The following is a 17,780-nucleotide window of genomic DNA, read 5'->3' as shown; positions in this document are numbered from 1 at the left end:
GAAAAGATAAATTCAGTAATAAACAAGGCCAGACATATCCTCTACTTCAGGCTCATCTTTTATTGGCCTGCAAACTGTATGGTATCAAATGCAGGAGAGGATGAAAGGACAACCGGCTGCTGCTTTGAAAAGGGAGCTCTGTTCATGTGAAGAAAGTAGCACATCAAAATTTGTGGAAAAATAGAGGGCAGAAAGTGCAGAAAACCCACTGGTGCCACATAACTATCTCCCTGTTTCGTGTAGTCCACTAAAGTACTGGAAATATTTTAGACCTATTAATAGCTGAGTGCAGCACCTGTATCATGTTAAACTGTGTTTAAAGCCACGAAAACAGCCTTTCTGCTCTGCATATTCCAAGCTGAACAGTTTCTGTGGTTTTGAGGTGTACAGAGTAGCTGTGAAACCTGTGACTAGCGTTGATCCAAAGGAAAGCAAATGGAAGGAATTGCATTTCAGTTAAGCTAGGTAGGGAGTAAAAATCCTCCATAAAGTCTAAACTCAGAGAATTGTCTCAGGTAGCCTTCACAGCAAGGAAGCACCAGTGCTACACAGATACAAAGAAGACAAGATCTTGCATATTCAAATCATCATGGGATTAGGTGTGTCAGAAACATCTTTGGGTTGTATGTGGAAAGCAGGCAGAGCAAGAATGAAGGCTTTGTGTTGGGCTTCAGCATTTGTTTTTTGTATTAGTTTATTAGTTTCTGTACAGATGCCTCTGCATTCCTGTGGAAATTTCATCATGCTGGATCTTTGGACTTTAAGACTGAAAACCAGGAAATTGTTTGCAGGCTTATTTAAAATTTTAATTTATTTGAGAATAGCAAACTGAGTCTGAAGACTGATCTATCCTGCAAGCCAACAGAATTGAGGTGATGTTATGAGTATCTATGCACATACGTTCACAAAAATACAAGAATTTCCTCTGAGGCTTTATGTTAAATGGTTCCTGAAGGTACTTTCTTAGATAAATTAATTATTGTAAGTTGATATCTTCTATTAATAATGGATGATAAATGATGTGTACCCTTGTGCTTTCTTTTACTCATTTTATATCAGTAGCACCATGTCCTATCTCTTCTAGCACTTCACTTCATTTCTAGTTTTCATCTGGCTGAGTTGACACTATGCTGCATTTTGAGGCAAAGATACCTTATTTCCTCCCTTTATTTGTCTTCATTTTGCATCCATAATTTCGAGTGCCGTGTTCCTCTTGAAGTTGCTGAAGACATAGACAGAAAAGGTATGCTATCTGACTTAAGCATTCAAGCTCTTAATTCAGAAGTCTTTCAGTAAACTTGGGTTGATGTTTTTAACTGACAAATCCTTGTAAAATTAGATCCACTTCAGTTTCTTTTGTCACGATTTTGCTCTTAAGTACGTGATTAATTTTTAGTCTGCACTTTTTGTTTGTTGATGAAAAATTTCACAAGAAATTGTCTGTTAAGGTACCTGTTTCCTCTGTATAACTGTATATTTGGGAGAACCTTCAATTATGGATTTATTTATTTTTTTAGCTGAAAATATTGTTAATTTCTGTACTGTGTTTTAAGTAGTCTGCTGAGGGAAAAGCCTGATCAGTGGGCTACCTGGAACAGAAAATTTTTAGAAATAATATTAAATGGGGAAAAATGATGTTGTGATTTTCAGTGTAAAAACAATCTTTTGATTTCAAAAGAATATGTCTATCATGCTCTGATTTACAGAATGTAGCTGAGTTTCTAATGAGGGTGAATATAAGAAGTTGTTATAGTCATCTTCAGCATTGACTGAAATAACATATAATACATTTGCAAGTAATCCAAAATGCTTTCAGTATCATATTTCTTGCAAAGTGAAGCTATCAGAATATTTACCAGATACCATGTTTTTGCTTTAAACACTTAGAATCAATTGAATGGCTTACCTGAAGATATGCTAACTCCTAGTTTTTCAAGAATATAAAATGTGTGAATTGTTTTGCTACAACTTCCAAAAAAAATAAAATTAAAAACCTGTTCAGATTGCAATAGGAGAAAAGAGTGTGTGAGCACAAATAAAGGTTCCTACTGACTGACAAAAACATTATCTAATTTTTTTCGGCATGGTGAATTCTACAGCTGGAACTGGCTGGAGGACTCACTGAGTTTGTGCAACTCTTCATCCAGGGTGAAAATCAACATATTTAAGCATAGGGGCGTTGGACTAGATGACCTTTGAAGGTTCCTTCCAACCCAAACCATTCTATGGTTCTATGATTCTATACAAACATTGCTTATCAGTCGACCCCTGTAGTACAGGATCTGGCAGGAGAACTTCTGAGACTATCTGAAAGTCCCACCTGGAGCCATCCTGGGACATTTGATCAAACGCTTTGTTGTGAAGGTGGCAGGAGATCATTCAACCACTTTGTCTCAAAAAGGTTGTCTCAAAGCTGTCCATGCTCTCAAATCTATTGGTTGTCTCAAATCAGCCCGTGGTGCCATCTATGCAGAGACTTGCTGGGAAGTCCCTGGACCACCCAGGGAACTGGTAACTAAGGGTGTTATTTCTGTACAGGGACCACAGTTGTAACTATAGCACAAACCTCAAAATCATCCTTATATCAGAGTTATAACTTAAATGTCATACATCCTGCAACCTGAGAAAAGATACAAAGACAACTGTTGCCCACTCGGTATCTGCAGCCTGGGGTTAGGACTCTGCCTGTTTTATCAAAGACTTAAAAAAGACTGTTCTAGTTTAATATGCTTAATTGGGGAACAGTCATCCAGGTTGCAAAGGAAGGCAAATTAACAGTGAAAGAAATAAATTCCATCAAAGTCTTTATACACAAATGTTTATTTAACCTCGTGCTTTCCCTCTCCGTTTCCATTTGTACCAGCTCTGTATAGCTTCTATGATGCTAATAGAATAGAAAGATCTAAAACCTCTAAAGCTGCTATAAACAAATATCTAGAAGAGAGGTAGATATTGTTTTTTCATGTCTTTAAATTCTCCTACCACTTCTGCACTAGTAAGATGCTGGCATGCACATAGATTTCACTGCTGCTTTTTTCTAAGCCCTAATTGTTTGGCATTTTTGCATTTGCATGGCTTTAAGAGAGCTAGAATGTCTTTCATATAATCCATTTAAAATTCAGCCCCTTCTGCACATCTTTTTTTCTTTTATTTCAAACACTGGAGGACATCAATACAAGGCTTTTTTAGGAGTTTCAGTCAGAGTTTTTCTGACTTGGAGAAATTGCTGCTCTGACTTTCATTTTTCTCATTCTAATTTTGTATTTTATGACAGGATAAAGCCCATTAGTCAAGGTCAGCATGGATTTCACTGAGCTTAAACACAAGATGTTCTTGGCCTGTGGATAGGGTAAGTGCTCTTTTCTTTAATTTGACTGCTGTGAATACAGACGGAAGATGATGGTTTAACTCAGAGAAAACAGCCTTACCTCTTAGAGCATTTAAGCATTCATTTGTTACCTGACAGGTCTTAAGTTCTCATTTTGTGCTTGAGTACTGCCTCTGCATTTAAAAAAAAAAATGTTTGTGAATAGCAGTAGCAGAACAATCTTCATTTAGCTTTTGGAAGATCTTATATGTTCACACTTCTTGCTGCAAACTGCCTTTTTAACTTGAACATGTGACACTTGTAAGTGTAGGATGGCCAGAAGGCTGTTCACATGGATATATTTCAAGAAATGGTTATTTGTTTTTTAAACAAAGTAGGCAGTGAAGTATGATAAATATAATTATTAAATATATTAAATAACATTTTAAAAACCTAACTCAACAAGAAAACTTGAAGTTTGTAATGAGAACCTAGGTCCAAAATGATCAGAGATACAAAAGCTTGTGCTTTGGTGAGGCTTAATGGATCCACAGTTCAGTAGAAATTCCTTTCAGAAATAGAGAATTTCTTCCTCATCCCCTGACAGGAAACTACTCATCTTCACATTTCAAAAGAATTGGTTTATATGGGAATGAATTCTGTGCAAAATCAAGATCATTTTTCAGCATTCTCTCATTTTCCCAGAAGTATAATCACAAACTGAGAATGACAGACCTGAAAAACTACTGTTCTGGTTCCTCACTCCACTGTCCTAAAAAGTGGTCTCAGCAGAAAATCAAAAGCCAGTATGAAATTTTATTAGTAAATACAACACTACTAATAGCCCATGTTTTTGCAATGTATTCTAAAATTGCAAGGTAAAATCCTCAGGAATAAATACCCTAATTAAACTTTATGAGATTAAAAAAAAAAGAGAAAGAAAGAAAGAAATCCTGGTTTTTTTGGAGGAGAGTGTAGGCATTCTTTTTAATGTGATGTGTTTTTATAATGAATGTAAAACCAAAGAATTACCTAATAGACAGTGAATGGTACAAGGTTTCTGTACATGAAAATTAAAGGTATTATTTTCTCACTATCTTAGTTCTGAAATTACAAGGCAGGGTAGTTGCTTAAGCCAGAAACAATTTTTTTGATAGAAGCATGGAACTTTATTTATCTACTTTAAGTTGTTTCTAAACCGGGCATAATCTGGCATACGCACTAAAACTCCAAAAAAGTACTACGCCTCTAAACAGGACTAGTAAAAATGCCTCAAGATATTTATATTACTTTTATTAGTAATACATATGGAACTTCAGTTTCCAGCATTTTCCACTGAAGAGTACTAGAAAATTGAGATGAAAATGCAGTGATTTGCTCTGAAATCTATTACAAGTGAAGAATGTGAGTATAATAAATTTTTCACTTTCAAGAATAAACAACGCATGACATGACTTTTATTTTCTTTCTGGGAAAGAATGTAATAGTCTGAGTTATGTGGCAGCAGTTGTTAATACTTGTTTTAATTATGTATCAACTTTGATTTAGTGATACACTTCAAGGTAACGTTTCATGTACATATGGTGTAGGAAATTATACAATTCAAGTTTGATAGTGAAACGGGAAGATTATCAAACTGGGACTTTTTCTTTAACCTGATTTATGGAAAGCTGTAACAATCAGGAACTTCATGATACATGACCAATAAAATACAGGGTAAAAAACTTAGCCATTTTTACTCATCTTACTACAATTTTTAGCCACATAATAATTTAAATAAACTCATTCCTGAAGACCTTTTCTATTTTTCCTTCCTTTATAACTTGTTGTTGAAGAATTGACATTTTGCTATTGATAGTTTTGTTTGTTTTCAGAAAGATTCCTATCAGATTAATCCTTTGCCATATTTTATATAGCTAAATTCTGGTTGGGGTTTGGGGGTTTTTTTTTGGGTTTTTTTTTTCCTGTTTGTTTCTTTGCACAGATTGGTTTGGGGGGTGTAGGTGTGTGATTGGTATGGTAAGGAACACCTTGGTTCTTTGTCAGTCATGTTGATTGAATGGATTTCGTGCATGTAGTACCCAGCATGTTTGATCTTGCTTTGGAAAGAAGTTTCTGGCCAATTAGTTTCTAATTGGAATAAGAAGTATATAAGTCTGTTAAACATCTCATTTAATTAATTTTTTCCTGACTTTCATTGTTGGCTGCAGGCACAAATGAAAGACTGAGAAGGAGCCTTAGTAACATGAAAATGAAGCAGACAGAGGATGATGACGACCCCAAGGCAGCCATTGTTTGTCCCAGCCCTGCTATTTGCCTGGACTGTACTCCAGGTATTTGCAAAACTCCCTAGTACTCCTTAGCTGCTGAAGCCCTGCCACCTTCTTTAGCCCAGAAGTCCCTCAAGAGCCTCACATAGAGAGGACTCTTGAACATCTCTTTTCTCTCTTTACATACCCATATTTATATATGACTATGGTTATAAATATGTACAAATATAAAATATTTGTATTTGTACATATGATGTAGATTTATATATCTATTTTACATATAAGCATGTATTTATAAAAGTACACTAATAAAAATCACTTAACAATTGACGATGAAATTAATAATTAAAGTTCGAATGTGAATAGAAAGAAAATTAAAGAAAAAAGAAAATGCAGGCTTGGAATTGGTGCTTTACAAGTTTGCTGTAAAAATCCTGACTTGTCCGGGCTGGAGTGGGTTTAAGAGAGTGTTGGGAATGTGCCACAGAAGGCAGGGGGAGATGGACCACCTGGAATCAGTTTCTGCTCCAAGAGGGCAAAGGGAAATGGAAATCCATCCGTTAGTGCTTCTGACAACATCAAGGAAGTGTTTGAGAATCTATTTGTGTGCTCAGCTCTTTCAGCTGGATGCTCCAGCTCGACCCAGCCAAACCGGTAAACATGTACTTAAAAACAGGCACATGTTAATGGATTTTTAGTGTTTTACTGTGGATCAGACTTTCAGAAGATCCGTCAATTCTGGCACCCTTCATGATATTTTAACAGGAATTCATTGTCCTAGTTTCACTCAAAAATCTGTTCCCTTTGAAAACATCGTGTGTGCATACTGTGAATCTTAACGTGTACCTCTTTTACTTACCTGAAAAATAATGATAATTGCACTCCATTTTATCTCCTTTTTGGTTAAAATGGCATCCATTTAAAATTTCATCTCAGCATGGAGAGTTTCATCCCTCTAACACTACATATTCATGTATTTTTTGACATAGTGGATTCCTATCTGAGTTAGGGCCTTCCAGCTTCCACAGTGTTAAATATAACCTAGTTCTGCACCGAAGATATCACCAGCCTCAGTAGTTTAGAAAATCATTAACTGATACTGTCAATGTGCTTTCTAAATGGTCTTGTTTAACTTCATCCAACACTTATCTGGAGTGCTGCTTTTTAAAGATGAATAATAACCTGCAGGTGACAGTACTTCCCAGAAAAATCTGTGAGGACCTCGCACTTCTTTTCATGTAAAAATACATGAGATATTATTTTAGAAGTTAGATAAGACATATCTCCTTCATGTCATAAGTCTAGTTAATTAACCCCTCCCTCTTTATCCAGAGTTTGTCATAACTTTCTGACAATCCTTCAAAAATAAATAAATAAAATATTAATTTGCAATCATCTGGTTTTGCAGAAATCACACTTCTCTGATTACTATGCTTTAACCTGCTGCAATGTGAAAATAGTAAAATTACTACCTAATTGCCTTCATTTTTACTTTTACAGATTCGGTCTTTGTATAAAGGAAAAGATATTTATTGTAAATTGTCTAAGAAAGAATATTTTATGTCTAAAGCACTGAGCATAACAATGGTGGCCATTAGGAACAGAAGATCCTCCTTCTGCGAGCACTCTTTTGCAGAAGGAGAGAGGAATATGCAAATTAAATTTCAGGACGACTTCATATCCACCTCATAATTACATCTCACTAGCCACAACACTTGATATTTAGGTCCTCAGATATTCACTCCTGGTTGTGTAACGATATCCAGGTCTCATCCTCGCTCGGTGGCCAAGCACGGCCCGTGGGCTGTGATAACATCCCTAAAGATGTGTTTGAGCCCTCCAGTGGCCAGTATCGGGTTTTGCATTTTGGAAACGACCAAATTAAAGCACCAGCGTTTCCTCAGCTAGACCCTGTGTCTTTGTGTGTCGTTAGCAATATGTTTATGTGAACCTAACCTGCCAAAATATTTTGTTACATCGCCTGAAAGAGCAAGGGAATCATCTGTCACAGTGGCAAAGCCCGTGCTCCCAGTTCTCCCAGAGTATCGCTGGCAACGCTACTCCTGCATATCTAATTTCCTGCTTCCTGAAAAAGCACTTTTCTACATCCCTAGTAACAAACTGTTTGGCCGCAGAAGTAATTGCCAAATTGCAACAAACTGAGTGGATGCGTGTTCCCCAGAGGCCTGCGCAGCTTCAGTTTGCTGCTGTTTTATAGCTGCTTTAGCAAGGTGCTGAGCCCCTTCTGAGCTTTTTGGTACAGAGAGGAATTTTTGCTTCTCTGGCAGGACTGTAAGAGCATTGCAAAACCTGTAATTTTTTTTTTTTCATAACCAGGGGCTGTTCAATTTATTCCTTTCTAATATCTTAAAGCAGACTGTGTTTTTCCTTATATTTCTCGATTTTTTTCTTCTTCTTCTTTCTTTTTTTCTTCTTCTTTCTTTTTTCTTATTCAACAATTCAGGAGGCAATAATGTGTTCCAGAAGATACAATAAATTGTATATACACATAGTAATCTTTCACTTGTTGGCTTATTTCCCATAAATGTTTTTTAAATGACTAACAAAAATGATGAAAGGAAGAAGATATTTTCTTTTTCTGTGAAGATGGGAAAAACCTTAATCTCACCATTTTGTCTGCACTCTAAGAGGAAAATAAAAAGTTGTTCTGTCTGCAGATCTCACTAGCCCCTAAATCTCAATTTTTAGCAATGTAGAGCTATACCCAGGAGATTAGGAATCTTCAGTATCCCTGCATGCTGGCCAGTGCAAACTTTTCCCTTCGTTTTTTTTTTTTTTCTTCTTCTTTTTTTTTTTTTTCCCAAGTTAGCTTCAGTGAAGCATTCGGATCATGGCAGGAAAGAAAAGATATATCAACTGCTGTTACTTCAGTTATCTTCACCTTACCGAGGCCACCTTCTCTACCTTGCTTCATTGTCTCCTCTCCACGGTCAGGTTTTTTGATCTTATTGACTAATAAATTTCTTCTGGTTGCATTTACATCACCAGCCATAAGTGAATTGACATCCAGATATTTTGTTACGCACATTTTCAAAGCTCTCCTACCAGTTTCTTAAACTAAACAATAAGGACACCCTGAACTTAATCTGCCACCATAGTTGAGTGCATGGCATAGTAAAGTCATTTCACTTTTGTTTGTGTCTGTGTTTGGAAACTTACATTTCTTACTGCTATAACTTTGGGCTGCAGTAGTCCTAATTTTTCAGATTTGCTTTCCACTTTGTGATACCCAGTCAACTTAGTGTCTTCTCTAAAGTGATAAATGAAAAATACTAACTTAACAAATTTTAGAATATTAAATATTCAAATACTACAATGTTTTCCTGCAAGTTCAATCTGAAGTTAATACAGAAACCTTTTATGGAAGGAAATGTTTTGATATTGTTCAAATAACAGTGTTTTAGAATGAGATCTATGATCATTTTTTATAAACAATGCATTCCTCTGATGGATAAGGGTTTTATTTAAAGTAAATGTAGGCATCTCATGCACTTGCTTTGGATGTGATTTTGCTAAATTCTTTGTTGCCTGGAAACCTCCACTTTATTTAGCTGAAGAGGCTTCTGCAATACATGCCTGCTAGTACACTACAGGAGTTGAATTCTACATTAGCCAAGTCACATTATAGGTACAATTCTTTAAAATCATGGAAAAATACAAGTACTTGGAGATTTTCTGTTCTTTCACTTAAGCATTTTTTGTCACATTAGAGTGGCAGTTTGTCACAGGGAAATGAGGAGTCGAGTGGATGCAAGAGCAAAATCACACAACTTTTATATAGAATCTCAAATTTATTTTCTGAGCAGGATGGATATAGCACATTGACAGTGATTTCTGATTGAAGACCTCTGTTCTGCAGTATATACACACTTCACACCCATGCCAGACCAGCACCATGATCTCAGGTGAAGAGGACAGTCACTTTGACCCCCATGTCTGGGGTTCTGGATGTATGGCTCAACTTCCATGTGTAGCTTTTCCATCAGAAGCTTAGCCATTCTGCCATCCAATGTGGTGTTGGATGCCCACAGATGTGTTTCGCTCAGAGGTACTCGCATTTTCGCTTTTTATGAGTTCCTATAGCAGACTGTCTGCATATGCCACCAATAGCCTTGCTAATCACATAACCAGGCCAATCTCCTTGATATTCTCCATATCCAAGGCCAATTAGCAGTTGTCACTGGGTTTTCCATCACCTTCTGGTCTGCAAATGTGCAACAAATATAATGAATATGGAAACTGTTAAATCAGCAAATTAATCTGTTACTTCTCTAGAAGCAATTACTAGATTGATATAGCCAGTTAGAGCTGGACAGATGTAGACAAGGTCTCACGTAACTTTGTGATGCTCTGGGGTAGGCTTTACTCCATGATCCTCATTGATCCACATAGCTTTACTGGTCTTCAAGTTGTTAATTCTGCTCTCTAAAAAAAAAACATTAAACAAGTTTTATTTATCCTTTTTATCTAATTAATGTTGGAGTAGGAAGACATATGTCCAAAGGCAACACCTTATATTGACTTAAGTTCTTGACTAAGGCAATCTCTGAAGAAGTGAGGTATTGCCTGAGATACTTTATGCCTTGCTTATCATGACAAACAAACCCATAAGACATACAATTCTCATAACTGTTAGCTGAAAAGGCATCCAAGGCAAAGTACAGTTAAGAGAGGGAAAACTTCTATGCTGATGGATACGTTCCCCCTTGCATTTACTTTTGTTGTGATTCAAAGACCAACTGACAGGATGGAGAATGACAGATGGGCACTCAACAAACTTCCATGGCCAGTTCCAGGTACTGAAGGAACCAAAATAAGATTTAGGGAGTCTTGGGGAAGTTTGTATTTCCTTTCAGATTTGTTTTCAGAACCATGAACTTGGACATTCTTATTTTTATTTTAAAAATAAATTAGTCTTTCACATAAGCATCTAACCTAGTATTTGGAGACTTAAGAATAAAACACTAGATTTGAAAACTTGTGATAAAAGTAATGAGACTTGCCAATGTTTCAGTCAATAAAGATAGCAGAACTGGAGTGTTATACTGTCCAAAATACAATATTCAATATCTATAATAGTATGCCATATTATCCAATTATCTATATTCATGCAACCCCAGAAAATAGGTATTATAATTGCATCTATCCACTACTGTGGTCCAGAGTATATCGGCATAATTTCAGTAACCAAAGTTTGCAGATCCTTATCCTGCAGCTAATGACATCAGCCAAAACACAGGGATCTGAACAAGCACTAGATGATATTAATCTAAGAATATTTTGTGAATATTCATCTTTATTTTAGAATAAGTTGGAATTGTTCTGCACTGATGGGCTTCTATGCAATAATTTTCAAACACTATGCTGCATGCAGCAAAAGCAGAGGCCACATATAAACTAGAAGATCATCAATTAGAATATAATTAGTACTACTTTGCCTTGAAGCCAAATATTACAAACAGTATAACCGGTAACACTATACAAGTATTTTGTAACTGTTATGGCAAGCCAGACATAATGTATAAATATTTCAAATAGCTACGTGAGTAATGTAACAACTAAAGCAGCCAATGTGTCTGTGGGTGCACATAAGAAGCATCCAGAAAACACACAGTTGCAAGACAAAGAACAAGGTAAGCAGAAGGGACTGCAAACATGCAGGACATCCTACCCAATACATAAGAGTAAGTGCTGTTGATTAATGAGGACTAACCATTAAAACAAAGTGTGGTGTTAATAAATTAATCTCAGAATGTTTTGTTTTAAAGTTTAAAGCTGGCCTGAGCTCTTGGTTTTCTCAATACACCATAGTGCTCTAATTCATTAACTAATATGTTTATTCATATATATCTAGGAATATATGTCATAGACACACACATGCAGCTACAACGTGCACACATTGTCACATTGCCTATGTGCCCATCCATACTGTAAAGTCCCAGCTTGAATAAAAGAATATTATGGATTTCAAATTTTTGTGAGATTCCCTTACTGCCCACCTTAGAATTGTATGAGTGCTGTAAGCTACCAGGTCAAACACTACCAAACAAACTTGAGTGTCCCTTGTAGGAAGATTTGTACAAAGACTTAAAATTTGGCCTCTGAACCCCTAGCAAGCCATTTGGAAATATAAGCCAGAATTACTCTGTGCTTGCTTGAAAGCAATTTACATAATAGAAAATATTTGCCTCCCTTGAACGGATAGCTGGAAAAAACTACTCAATGGGAAAATCTGGTGACTGGATTCAATAGCAAAGATGTGTGGTCCACTGTGCAACTGAAGATCAGAACGACTTGCTGCACTGCTCTCATCACTGAGAAACAGGTTGGCTCCCGGACGTGGTTAAATAACAAATCACGCTTAACTAATTAGAAGATTCTGCCATCTAGTGACCGGACTTGCTATCTGAAGATTTTGCACATCCCTTCAGCTGAGGTTTGAGGACATCCTTGGAAGGCTGTAAGGAGTAGCTCAGTCTGATGAGCTAAAAGGAAATTTTCCTCTCAGTAGGCAGCATTACTTTTCCTAGCTGGAAATCATTTGGTGCCTATCCAGTATTTATCTGCTACGATTGCTGGCAGAAATTCATATTCAGAATGTGTACTTTTTTTTTTTTTTTTCCCCTCAATAATAAGTTTCTGGAAAATAACCAACATCACTTTGCTGCACCCTTATCTTTAACCTGCCTTGCTATTTGTTTTAAAATGCCAATTTTCTCAGATAGCTCCTGACAGACAGGTACCCATGTGATACTAATAACACAATTGTATGGCTAGAACATGTTATTCTTTCCCTCATGGTATGTTCAAATGAGAGATCATATGACAGGCAGTTTCGGATGATCACCCACTCTCCATTTACAGCATTTTTTCCCTATGATGTTTCCTGTGGCATAGCAAGCTATGTTGTTTGAAAGCTCGACATTTCTTTAAAATGCTTTTCTATCTTTGATTTTAATATTTCCTTTTCTCTCTCAGTTTTGGGTTTAAAAATCAGTCATGCCAGCATCAAATCTGTTTCTTCAACGACAAGTTGGGATATGAAGCAATTCCCTTCTTGAAGATATTTCTTGTTTTGTTGTTGTAGGTCCTAAGAAAAAGGGACTTTGATCAATAAATGAAAACATCTACAAGACTAGACCACATCTTATAATTTGTAGAATTAAACTGGTAGTAAAAGGTACTTCTTTTCTGTAATATTTTAAAGAGTATCCATATTTATCATTAGTAATACAAAAAAAAAAATTAAATCTTAACAATTTCATCTTGATTTCCCAAATGCATTTGTTGCAAAAATGAAGTAATGTAAATTAGATTTCACATCACTTTCAAAAAAATCTTACTGACATTTTACAACAAATAAATAGAGTTCAGTCATTGGAACGTGCAGAAGAATAACATCTCTATTAAATTGACCTCATCTGCTTTTTCCCAGACATCATGATGGTGGCTGGTTATTCCATTCTTTGTTCCGAAAACAATGAGTGAGGATGCACAGCACAACATGACATGATGTTTCCAGGTCTGTATAGTAAGCAAACTGCTTTGCACACTCCTCACATTGCAGCGCAATTGCTCTGGCTATTAGGTCATTTCATCTGCAGCACATTTTCTTCCTCCAACATTTTTGCTGTCTATCCTGCCGTAATACTAGGTTTAGATGAGTGACTGTCATTAAGATGTCTGATTCATATTCTCAAGATGGGGAAGAATGTACAACGTAAAAATACAAGGTAGGTTTTCCATGCACATACAAGTTACGCTATTCAGAAAGACATTAGCCAACTACATCAAGCTGCTTCTTTCTCCTATGCTTATATATTTTATATTTCAAAGAATTTGCCTTATCTCTAATTCAAGTCTAATTTGGGACGGTGAAAAGATACAATAAGCTTTTTCATTGCAGCGATATAAAGCAACAATGGAATGTGATTGAGTAAGTATCACTTTCAGGTAGTATGTCGTCCTTTACACTATATAGCTTTATTCCCAGCCTCTCACAAAGTAGCAGTGCATGAGCCGATATTAAATAGGTCTGTGTATACTGTGAGGAATGGTACCTTTTTCAAAGCTTCATTTTGGAAAGGAAAGGCCCAAAATACCTCGTACAAGCTTCAAACTGAATAGGGACCCTGGAATTGTGTAAGCTTGCAATCTTTACACCAGAAGAAGCCCAAGTCAGGAACTCAGGTCAATGATGTAGGAGTTCACTTTCACAGTAAAACAGAAATAGACCTGTTCGTGTTTGGAAAGGAAAAAAAAAGCCCAGATGTGACCCCTGTATTACCTTAACACTGTCATCCTAACTTCTTTTGTGAGCTGGATTTCCAAAGGAAAAAAAAAAAATCCAGCTAAACATCTGATTGTCTGTGTCGCATCCATTTTGACACACATTTGCCGCAGCCATGTCAGGCAGCAGGTTGTTGTCTGTTGTGCTGGAGTTTAAGCCGTTTGCTCTGTTGAACACGTACCCAGTAGGGCTTTGCTGCTGCTTATCCAAGATACTCCTTCAGCTCTGTCAAAATAATAAAGCACCCTTGAAAGGAATCAGAACCATATTTGTATTTAACATGTTAATCTAAAAAAAAAAAAGGAAAAAAAAAGAATACTGAAATGAGGCAAGCATTTTAACTTCAGTCTTTTGCTGAAAGGAAAGTCAAAAGAACACATTCAGAATTAGAAATAGATGCTAATTTCTGAATAACTGTGTGTATATCCTCTTATTTTTTGATTTTCCAAGAGCTGACCCCTCTTTGAAAGCTTTCATTGTGACTGTACAAAAATGTGAAACAGTTGGTGCTGCACCAGGTAGTTTAATGGTAGTATTCAGATTGTTGTTTCAGAAAATGAATACTAAGGAGGAATGAAAAATATCTCGTCTTTCATCACCCAGAGGTGATGAAATGGAAACTTTCATGGCTAAAATAACAAGAGGCAATGACAACATACTGCAGCTGCTGAAACTTGGTATAAGACTTTCTGCTCCATTCAGGAGCTGTTTATCAGTTGTAGTGCTAACGTTTCCATAGTGCAAAATGCAGCACCTGAAGAAAAAACCCACTAATTAATGCTAGACTATAGCTAATAACTAGCACTCAGCACTAAAACAGTGTCAATAACACAATTTGTGTCAGACTCTCTAACAAATGTGCTGAACAGCATATCGTCTACACATAATTTGCAAGTGGACTGTCAGGCTACCCACACTTTACTTGTTTAGAAGAGTTACCTTTCTACATACGTACACCACTGTAAGAGTCCACTTAATAAAAGAATACTATTTCTGTGGTATTTTAAGATTTCTCCTCCAATATTGGATATTTTTTTTTGTAACATGTACTAGCTAACTCCTGAGAGAGTATTCACAGTGCACGTATACGTATGTGGTTTCTCAAAAATCAATTCCTCTCGCCCACCCCCATTTATCAGATTGCAAATATATTGTGGAATACTCAATCAAAAGTATTTTAACTCTTTGGTGTATAGAGCTATTTACTCAGTCTCTTCATCTTGTCTTGGTAATGGTCTTCCTTAATTTTTCTTAGCCTTTATAAGCACCAGTTATGGAAAACAAAGTGTGGAAAATAGCTCTGTGTAATCATGCTTAAATGATCATGGCTATTTTTCAAATCAACAGAGAAATGTTTAATAAGCAGGTCACCTGTTCGGTGAAATGGAATTTTTTAAAAACAATTATAATTAGTAAGTTGTCTTCTCTTCCCAAGTGCAGATCACCCAATATTTCTTAGCTAGACTGTGGAAAAAAAAAAAAAAGTGTCCTTCTAATACTGGAAATGAATGGAGACCTAAATGTTTAATAGTGTAATCATTCAACCTTCTAGCAACAGACCATTACACATATGAAATCAGAGGTGTTGCAAATACCAGTTTATTCCTGCAGCACTAATCACAGAAGATTGTATTAAAAGAGAGAAATATCTTCCAGCTTGATGGAAAGATATAAATAGAAACCTGAAAATAAAAAAAAACCCCACACATGCACATATGCATCCAATTAGTTTTTCCAGTTCCATTGTACTGCTAATATCTATTTCCTGGAACACACATTTTCTGTAGATTTTATTGTGTAATCACCCAACGAGATGTGTCATTTCCACTGAGAAGTCGTAACATTGACTATTTATGTATCTGCTCCTACATTCAGCACATTCCTGCATGTCCAAGGATTATGACTCCTTAACTCTCTCATCCCTGCTTCTGTTTCCTGGCCATATCTGTACCCTGTAGTCAAGTCAGTTGTATTGTCCCTGGCAATAAGAAACCACAGATTTTTTACTGATTTTCCAAGGACTCTGAACTGAAGCTTGTCTGGCTTGCTTTGTCTGAACGTGTTCTAATTTTCATGGAGCTTGATTTCAATGTGCTGAGCTGACAGCAATGTTTCTTAACAACTATGTAGCTCCACCTTCCTTATTTTGCTTATGTTTCTTTGGTAGAACCACAATTTTCTAAGTAGATAGTAGTGAAAAATAGTTATTCTGTGTTGAACAGAATATTTATGACCAACATAGTGCTGTAGTGTAGAGGAATATAAACACAGTATAATTGAGGGAGCACTGAAAGTGGGAACACAGGATGGTATGCAGAGGAGCAGAGGGATGGTGTGATTAAAAACGGGACACAGACCAGCACTGAAGGATCTGAGGATGCTGACAACTTGTAACACTTGTCCATCTGCCAATCAGAGGTTATCAGTCTTAGGACACAGAGGTGCAGTGTTAGAATAAGCATAGATAGCATTAGGGAAAAAGAGGGAGAGATTAGGAAGTATGTTCAGCAATTTCAACTGCATCATTATTGTTTACACTTCTTTTGCATTACTATTTCCTTTCTTCTTTCTTTATTTTTTTTTCTTTCTCCCTTTCTTCTTCCTTTTTCTTTTTTCCTTCCTTCCTTCCTCACTTCTTTCCTGTTCTCTTTCTTTCTTCCTTCCTTTCTCTTTCTTTATTTCTTTCTCATTTTTCTCTTTCTTTTTCTTTCTTCCTTCCTTCCTTTTTCTTTCTTTTTCTTTTGTTCTTTCTTACTTTCTTTTGTTCTGCCTTTCTTTCTTTTGTTCTTTCTTTATTTCTTTATTTCTTCCTTTCTTCCTTTTTTTTTTTTTTTAATAGAACTGGTCCAATACAAATTCCTGTTAAGGTTTCAGTTATACCAATAATAAGTTCCTGGCCTCACATACAAGCTTTATTTCCTTTTTGTCCAGAACCAAGATTCCCAGTTTAACACATTTGCTTTTTAACTGCAGGCCTTCTACTGCTTCAGGAATACTATGAGAAAGCTATAGCAAGTAGTATTAGAGAGGCAGATACGTAATCAGCCCAGCTATATAGTCTTTACCATATAGTGTCATATAGTCTTTGTTACATTTGAGAGACTTTTTTATATTCTTTCACAGCAAGTACTTTACTCTTCAAGTTAGAATTTGGCTTATGTTGAATTCCTCAGTATAACGGGGAAATGAAGCAGTAAATGAGTAGCTTGTGCTGCAAGCACTAAAATTTTAAACATTTGTTTCTAACATAACTGATATGTTCTTTCCACAGGTGTATTATGAAGATAATTTCCAAGTTCCAGACATCTTATAGATTAAATGGCACTGGTGATGGTGATATGAGCGGTAGGAGAGCTGACAAAAAGCGTTAGTATGCAATGCAGAAGGAAATGCAGTAATGTACAAAACATTCCTATTCAGCTGTGGATATGAACATATACAATACGTATACAGAAGTGTAGATGTATGTGGAAGTATATAATTTAGATGTACAAATTAATATTACAGAGGAAGACGTTGTAAATCAGCCACCTAAACCAACTGGCATCCCAAGGTGTTTCATTACTCTGTTTGGTTTCAGATAAGACTCAGAAATAAACCTGTTCAGATATTTGTGCAATACATGTTTTTACTACGCAGATTGATATAGGATGTACAGTCAAGTGAAAGGCACATTATCCTGTACACTCAAGGTACACTGAAGAATGCCAAATAACTGCAAAAAAAGAAGAGGAGAGTTTTAGAAGTCATTAAACTAAAGAGCTGCTTATTAGCCAGTATAAAACAGTGACGTTCCTCAGCACATGCCATTGACACCAGCCTACACCAAGACACCACAACTCAGGGAGCACAGTAAAAGTCTCAGAGACAGAAACTTTCTTCAGTCAACAGA

General features: G+C 36.2%; 1 long non-coding RNA gene across 1 annotated transcript; it reads left to right on the top strand.

Annotated features, from left to right (window-relative positions):
• The first annotated feature begins 3,216 nt into the window (after positions 1-3,216).
• On the top strand, positions 3,217-17,316 carry LOC147599914 (uncharacterized). Its single transcript, XR_015259140.1, has 4 exons — positions 3,217-3,349; positions 5,518-5,640; positions 13,034-13,120; positions 17,160-17,316. It is a non-coding gene; the product is annotated as an uncharacterized LOC147599914 (long non-coding RNA).
• The last annotated feature ends 464 nt before the right edge of the window (positions 17,317-17,780 follow it).

This window comes from Chlamydotis macqueenii, chromosome 8 (assembly GCF_036417535.1).
Source record: "Chlamydotis macqueenii isolate bChlMac1 chromosome 8, bChlMac1.mat, whole genome shotgun sequence".
In the NCBI taxonomy this organism is placed as follows: Eukaryota; Metazoa; Chordata; class Aves; order Otidiformes; family Otididae; genus Chlamydotis; species Chlamydotis macqueenii.
Note: the sequence above shows the minus strand (reverse complement) of the source record. Positions and strands in the feature narration are given on the sequence as shown.